The sequence below is a fragment of the Nicotiana tabacum genome, chromosome 6, assembly GCF_000715075.1.
Source record: "Nicotiana tabacum cultivar K326 chromosome 6, ASM71507v2, whole genome shotgun sequence".
In the NCBI taxonomy this organism is placed as follows: domain Eukaryota; kingdom Viridiplantae; phylum Streptophyta; class Magnoliopsida; order Solanales; family Solanaceae; genus Nicotiana; species Nicotiana tabacum.
This window is the reverse complement of record NC_134085.1, coordinates 154319775-154327799: the sequence shown is the minus strand read 5'-3', so window position 1 is coordinate 154327799 and position 8025 is coordinate 154319775.

Sequence of the window (8025 nt, the reverse complement as noted above, 5' to 3'; positions counted from 1 at the left end):
CTACAAAACATTAATAGAATTATATATATATTTTTTTTTGTAATTTTCGAATTTATATAAAGTACCAAAATAAAGTACAATTTTTGTATTTTTCAAAATTATAATGACTGCAAACATTAATAGAACTATATATTTTAGTAATTTTTGAATTTATATAAAGTACCAAAATAAAGTACAATTTTTTTGTATTTTTTCCACGTTTATGAGAAATGCATAAACTAAAATTTATATATGTATTTTTTGTGATTTTTTCTTTTTGCAACGAAATAAAGTAAAAATAGTTAAAATGGCTATATTAGACCCAATTTCACATATTCACGCTAAAAATGTGAAAAATCTCGGGGAGGGTCAAAAATCACGTGCTTACATCAACCATTCCAAGGCAATAAAACAAGACGAAGAGAAGCTCCACCGTCGGCAAGAATGCCCCAGTTAACCACCCTGCTTTAAACTAACGAAGTTTTCTTTGATTTGAAACAGGGGCAAAAACAACATTTGTGTCAGGAAACACCCGGTGAAAAAATTTAAAAAGGAGTCAGGCGTCCACCTGGAGAATGAGGATGAAAAAATTAAAGAAGAAATCAGGCGTCCACCTAGAGAATGAGGATGAAAAATTTAAGAAGAAGAACTCAGGCGTCCACCTGGAGAATGAGGATGAAGAATTCAAGAAGAAGTCAGGCGTCCACCTGGAGAACAAGGGTGAAGAATTGAAGAAGAAATCAGGCATCCACCTGGAGAATGAGGATGAAGAATTAAAGAAGAAATCAGGCGTCCACCTGGAGAATGAGGATGAAGAATTAAAGAAGAAATCAGGCGTCCACCTGGAGAATAAGGATGAAGAATTAAAGAAGAAATCAGGCGTCCACCTGGAGAATGAGGATGAAGAATTAAAGAAGAAATCAGGCGTCCACCTGGAGAATGAGGATGAAGAATTAAAGAAGAAATCAGGCGTCCACCTAGAGAATGAGGATGAAGAATTAAAGAAGAAATCAGGCGTCCACCTGGAGAATAAGGATGAAGAATTAAAGAAGAAATCAGGCGTCCACCTGGAGAATGAGGATGAAGAATTAAAGAAGAAATCAGGCGTCCACCTGGAGAATGAGGATGAAAATTTTAAGAAGAAGTCAGGCGTCCACCTGGAGAATGAGGATGAAGAATTGAAGAAGAAATCAGGCGTCCACCTGGAGAATGAGGATGAAGAATTAAAGAAGAAATCAGGCGTCCACCTGGAGAACGAGGATGAAGAATTTAAAAAGAAATCAGGCGTCCACCTGGAGAACAAGAACAAAGAAAGGAAGAAATCAGGCGCCCACCTGGAGAACAAGGGAATACAATTGAAATATTGAAGCCAAAGGCCCGCTCATATAAGAAAGGAGCACACGTAAAGTCAATAAAGCAAAGGAGTCCAACCAAATCCCCAGCAAGAAACAACAAGAGTCCCAAACAAATAAAGGAAATACGAGGCACAATGAAAGGAAATGCGGAACAAGTCAGAAGCAAAAGATGCCCAAAAGTCACCAAAACATCAAGACAACAAGAAACGCAAGGGCATGATCTAGATAAGATTCTGTAATTCATATACCATAGTCTAGTTTAGCTTTTGTTTTACCTTTGAAGCAAGGTGTAATAAGGAGGTCAGCAAGCAGTAAAAACAGCAGTAATATCACAGTCCCACGGTAGTCCCAGCTACCCAAAACTTCCCGAACTACATTGACCTGATTCCTTTATAGCCAAGGATATGTAGGAAACCTTTGAAGCAGAGGTTCGGTCAAATCTTTCAAAAAATGCTTCCCACGGAGTATTTGAACGGGCAAAAATCGCTCGTATACGCTCACTTTATCTTTGCACGAAAACTCTTTAAGTTTCCGCACAAAGAGGGGCAGCTGTGAGCACGTGATTTTTGCCTCACGAAAATTACTCCAAAATAATTCAAAAAAAATAATAAAACAATTTTTGCTTAGTGTGCAATTTTTAGAATTTGTGTGGCGTTTATTAAATATTTGTGTTATGTCCGTAAATGTCTACTTTTTTGTTAAAATGAAAAATAAAATAAAAACACATGTTGCATGCATAATTAGGATTTAATTATGCATTTAAGAGTTAATTAAAAGAAAATCACAAAAAATATGCATTTACCTTATTTTGGTCATTAATTATGTCATTGTGTAATTAATGTTTTATCTATGTGTTAACATTTGTTAAAAAGTAATTAATATTTTGTAAGAGTAATTTTGTTTTTATAATTTTAATTAGGATTTTAATAATTAAGGAATAAAATTGGAAATTGAGAAGAGTTAATTAATGGGCAAAACGGATTTGGGCCAAAATCTTAAACAAAATCAGGCCCAAACAAATCAAACCCCTCAGCCCAATCCAAACCCCCCTGTCCGGTCCAATTTAATCGAACCAAACGACGGCGTTTTGTCGCGTTTCATCAAGGACCGTTGGATCAAATCCATCCAACGGCTGAGATCTCACACCCCTTACCAATAATCCCCTACCCGACCCACTGCCCCGATCCAGCCTGACCCCAATCTTTAACCAAACGACAACGTTTGGTTAAATGAATTAATCTCAACCGTGCATCTTAATTGATCCAACGGATGAGATCAATCCACCCCACTCGTATATAACTCCAATCCACACCCCAGCCCCCCAAACCAAATACCCCACCCCTGTGTCCTGTTCATCATCTCTTTCAAGAGGTCTGATGAACTCCGCCATTTACCACCGTACACCGCCTACCGGAAATTGCCTCACGGCGGTTCCGGTAGTCCAAACAACCCCACCTTAACACCCTCGACTCCCCACAACCCCCTCTTTACGGATCCGGGGTTAGTTTCCCTCGAATCAGACCATATAGTCTTGAATCTTCGATTGAAGGTTGGTTTGAAAACCCAACCTTCTCCGATGACTTCCTAATTAACACCATAGCACCTCCTAACCTGCCTCGTTATGGATCTGGTGTTTGTTTGGCTCGAATCACCTCAGAGTTCTTCGAATCTTCTTTTGAAGGTTCGAGCCAAAAATGAACTCACCCAGTTTCGTTCCAAACTTACACCAAATGACCCCTAGGCCTCCCTCACCCTTGTGTCATCTTTGGTTCCCCTCAAATCAGACCAGAAATGGTTGAGACCCAAATCGAACCTTTAAGAACCCTAGAAACACCAAATTTTTGGATTCTGCCCAAATTAAATAGGAGATTGGGGTCTAATCGACCTTAGTCAAAGTATTTTCAGTTGAAAATACTTCGACTAAGGTCTGTTTGATCTCAAAAAGGTCCGAATTCAAAGTCAAGCTTGGGTCCGTATAATTTAAAGATTCCGAGGTATTTTTCCTATTTTTTTTTGTTTACTACATATATTGTTGCCTATTTGTCTGTGTAATTTTTTCATATTTGTTTAGATTAATTCTGTGATTCTGCCTCATACCCGATTAGTTGATCAGAATTATATCATTGTTTCTGTTGGTTATGATTGTTTATAATGTGTATAATCGACTCGATTAAGTTCGTCGATTAGTTGCTTTGTAAATTCTTATTTCCATTAATACTGATTGAAACAATCTGTTTACCTATTGTTTGTTGACAATTGTTATAGATAGTCAATTGACTAATACTCGTTAATTAAATCATCCTTGTTTATAGTTCAATAAGTTCATCAAAAGGATGCTGTGTGTGTGTTGATTTCTGAGCATTAAGTTTCAGGGCATTGTCAGTATATTGACAATGCTCCTGTATTTGTTTGGATCTTAGTTCAATGTTGAAATTCAGTTTAAATTGTTATGCTGAATTTAGTGTAATGTTATTAAGATGTTGGGTTTGAATTCAAGTTTACAAGGGTTGGTTAGATACAACTGTGTTAGAAGGTTGATAGGATTGGTTATAGCTGTTTAATTCAGAAAGATAATCGAGTTTGAACAGATTTTAAAATTTGTTTTGTATCAGATTCTGATTTCTTTGAGGGCAGTAATAATAGTAGGCTTTCAGGGGTACTATTGGGAATGAAACAGTGAGGATATTAGTGTGCTGATAGTGGAGTGTTAATGGCTCTTATTTAATGTAATAATGGGAAACAAAGGGTAATGGGAGTACTGAAAATCAGGAAAAAGATTTGTAATGGGATTTAAAGTAGTTAAAAGCAGATTTTGGATATGATTTTCTTGTTTTTAAAAGAAGAAAGGGGTCCAGGCAGCACTAAAAAGAAAAGGGGCAGACCTGTATAAGATAGAAGTGATTGGGACTGATTGAAGGCAGATTTTAATACACACAGATATAGACATTAAGAGATACACAGAGAGAGGCATTGAGAAAAATCAGAAATAGAAATCTGAAAAAACTGAGAAAAAACAGAAAAAGAAACACACACAGAATCAGATAGAGAACAGAAGGAAAGAAAGAAAAAATCAGAAACAGTAAAAAGAATTCTACATCAGACACTAGTGTTGAGGCTGATTTTCTGAAATTAAGAGCTTTTCAGTTTTCCTTTTCTAAAGTCTAAAAATCAGAAATACTGTTTTTCCTGCAATCTGTCCGGATTTATTTGATCCTGTTTGTTCAGTTTAAAAAATCTGAAACTTTTAAAAGAAGTCTTGGTACTGTGCATCTGGGTTCCTCGGGTCTTGCTTTGTTGATCAAATCTATTGAACACTGGTATATTCTGCTGATTTTGTTGCTGCTGTCACTGCTGAAATTTACTCCTTCTACCTTCATTTCCAGGTACATATCTGTAAACTCCTGTCATGAAAAGCTTCAACATGACAAATAAATGAAGTTCGGGAATTATAATTCTGTTTTCCATTCGTCCAAGTTCATTAGTTTAAATTTCAGCTTTGTTTTAGTTATTTAACATGGTAGTATGCTTGACATAACGACTATAGTTAATCATTCCCATTGGAAGTTCGCATAAGTGTTGTAATAATGTTATATATTTCAGAATTTCATTATGTATAGTTGTGATTGAATTATCAAGAAATAGGAAATATGGTATAAAATTGGCTATTAATTAAGTCTTGTGGCATTGTTAGTTAAGTAAAGAATAGTATGGAAATGGCAAAAACTATATCGCTAGCCTATTTTGTCAACCGTCCGATTTAGTTGTAGATCAAATGATGTTAGTTTTATTCTGTTCATATATGGCACAATGATGGTTATGTTTATAATCTATAGTTGAAAGATGCATGAGTACAATCCGTCGTTATGTTCATAATGTTGAAATATGGTGAATAATGTTATATGTAATATCATTAAGTCAACATGTAGATTTGTTCTCTTTCTTAATAACAAATGGCCTAGGAATTTATACAATGCGAAAGTTAGTGTTTAGCAATAGTTCACATAGATTGAGAATCAAATTGGTTTGATTATATATATATATCCCAAACTCAATCATAAGCAGAATTAATCAAAATAATTTCGCCTATTAGATTAAGAACAAACGATGTAGAAGTAGATTAGATTTATAATGTGTAACAATCTTAAGAGTGCAAAAAAAACAGCATTCGTTACAAATAGAATAAAGAAAATTCTTCAAAAAATAGCATTCCCTGTCATGAGTCAGATTTTTTTAGTTTCATATACATTCGCATTTGAGCATACATATACTGTATTTACGAGAAAAAGGGTAGTATTAATCACACGTTGTTTATTTTATTTTTAAATTAGAATGGCTCGGAGGAATATAATTTATACGCGGAAAAATTATAATTTGCGATCAACGAGGAGTTTAGAGACTAGAAAAATATTGATTTCTCATGACTTTCACATAAAATTGCATGGACATAATAAACAATTTATGGAAGATCTATACTACTATTAAAAATATTTTGCGTGATTAGGGATGCGTTCGCGTAACCTGATTATATTTCTAAAAGTAAAATCGGATTATGAGTTCGCGCAACTTCGAGTGAACATTTAATAAAAAAGGGGTTCTTCAGAGAATATCAATATTAATTTCACATAACCCGAGATATGCAGTCCACTATTTAATCATACAAGAGCGACGAACGTTCTTAATTTTAAGCACAATTTCGAACATAAGTTTATTTTTTTTATAATAAAAATAAACAAGAAATAATATTATTAACCTTTCTGTGTACACGTATGCGTGGCACGATTTTTTACAAAGGGAATCTAATACGAATATACGTACGTGTGATTCGTTTACATAATTATAAACAATCTAAACAAAAGCGGTAATAAAATTGGGCAACAAATAAAAAATGTATTTAACAAATCAAGATAATTAAGCCAAATATAAAAATGGTTAAGCGACCGTGCTAAAACCACAGAATTCGGGAATGCCTAACACCTTCTCCCGAATTAACAGAATTCCTTACTCAGGATTTCTGGTTCGCAGAATAACAAACAGAGTCATATTCTCCTCGATTCAGGGATTAAAACCGGTGACTTGGGACGCCTTAAAATTCCCAGGTGGCGACTCTGAAACAAATAAACAAATCACGTTTCGACTGTCCTTTAATTGGAGAAAACTCCCCACGCGCCCCCCCTCGCGGGCGCGATAAAATGGAGGTGTGACAGACACCGCTACTATTTCTATTAATAGAGTAATTTATGAAAACTGTGTGTTTGCTCGTTTCTTCAATATCATATGGACCATGCCAAAAGAAAGAAGGGAGAGCCTTAACATACCTATTCCTTGAATTATTTGAATGAAATGAAGCTTTCTGCTTCTGCAAAATATGAACGAAACATATGCTTGGATTGAAACGAAATTGTTTCTGCTTCAAAACGTTTTTGTGTACTATGAAATTTAGCTTATGATCTCTAAAATGTTTTCTTGCTTTTGTATGCTTTGGGTCGGAATCTCCATAGCCTGCAATAATCCACTGGGTTTTGATGCTCAATGTTAACCTACTGACAGTTAGGACACTGAGCAAAAAATTCTGCTACATCCTTTTTCATTTTGTTCCACCGATATACTTCCTTGATGTCATGATACATCTTTGTCGCTCCTGGATGGATAGAATAACAAGAATAGTGAGTTTCTCCCATAACCTGCCGGTGCAGACCTACAACATTAGGCACACATAATCGCCCTTAATATTTGAGGACCCCATCTTTTGTAATTTCAAACAGTGTCTTCTCCTTTTGAAGAGTGGTATCCCTATAAAGAATTAGCACAGGATCCTTGTACTGGCGTTCCTTTACTTCAGTTACTAAAGAGGATGTTGTCGTACCTTGAAGAGTAATTCCAATATCACCTGAGTCCAGTATCCGAACTCCAAGACTAACTAGATGATGAACCTCATGGGCTATTCCCCTCTTTTCTGGCCTTATACGACATGATACCCATAGATCTACGGCTAAGGGTGTCAGCTACTACGTTCGCCTTCTCTGGATGGTACAAAAAATCAACGTCATAGTCTTTAAGTAGCTCCAACCATCTACTTTGATGTAGATTCAATTCCTTTTGCTTGAAGATGTACTGGAGGATCTTATGATCCATATAAATATCAACATGAATGCCATACAAGTAGTGCCTCCACATCTTTAGTGCATGAATCGCCACAGCTAACTCTAAATCGTGGGTCGGGTAGTTATTCTCGTGTTTTTTTAGTTGTCTAGAAGCATAAGCCAGAACATTACCATGCTTCATCAAAACACAACCCAATCCAATGCCTAAAGCGTCATAATATATCACATAACCATCGGTCCTTTCTGAAAGCGTTAGAACCGGTGCTAACATTAATATGTCCTTTAATGCTTGGAAACTCCGTTCACAAGCATCAGTCCATTGAAACTTTTCTCCCTTCTGAGTCAACTTTGTCAATGGTGCTGAAAAGGAAGAAAATCCTTCTACAAATCTCCTATAATAACCTGCCAAACCGAGAAAGCTACGAACCTCCATCGGTGTTGTGGGTCTAGGCCAAGTCTTTACTGCCTCAATATTTCATGTATCCACCCGGATACCTTCACCCGAAATAACATGCCCAAGCTACAGAGTTCAACCAGAATTCACATCTAGAAAATTTAGCATACAACTTCCTTTCTTGTAGAACTTTGAG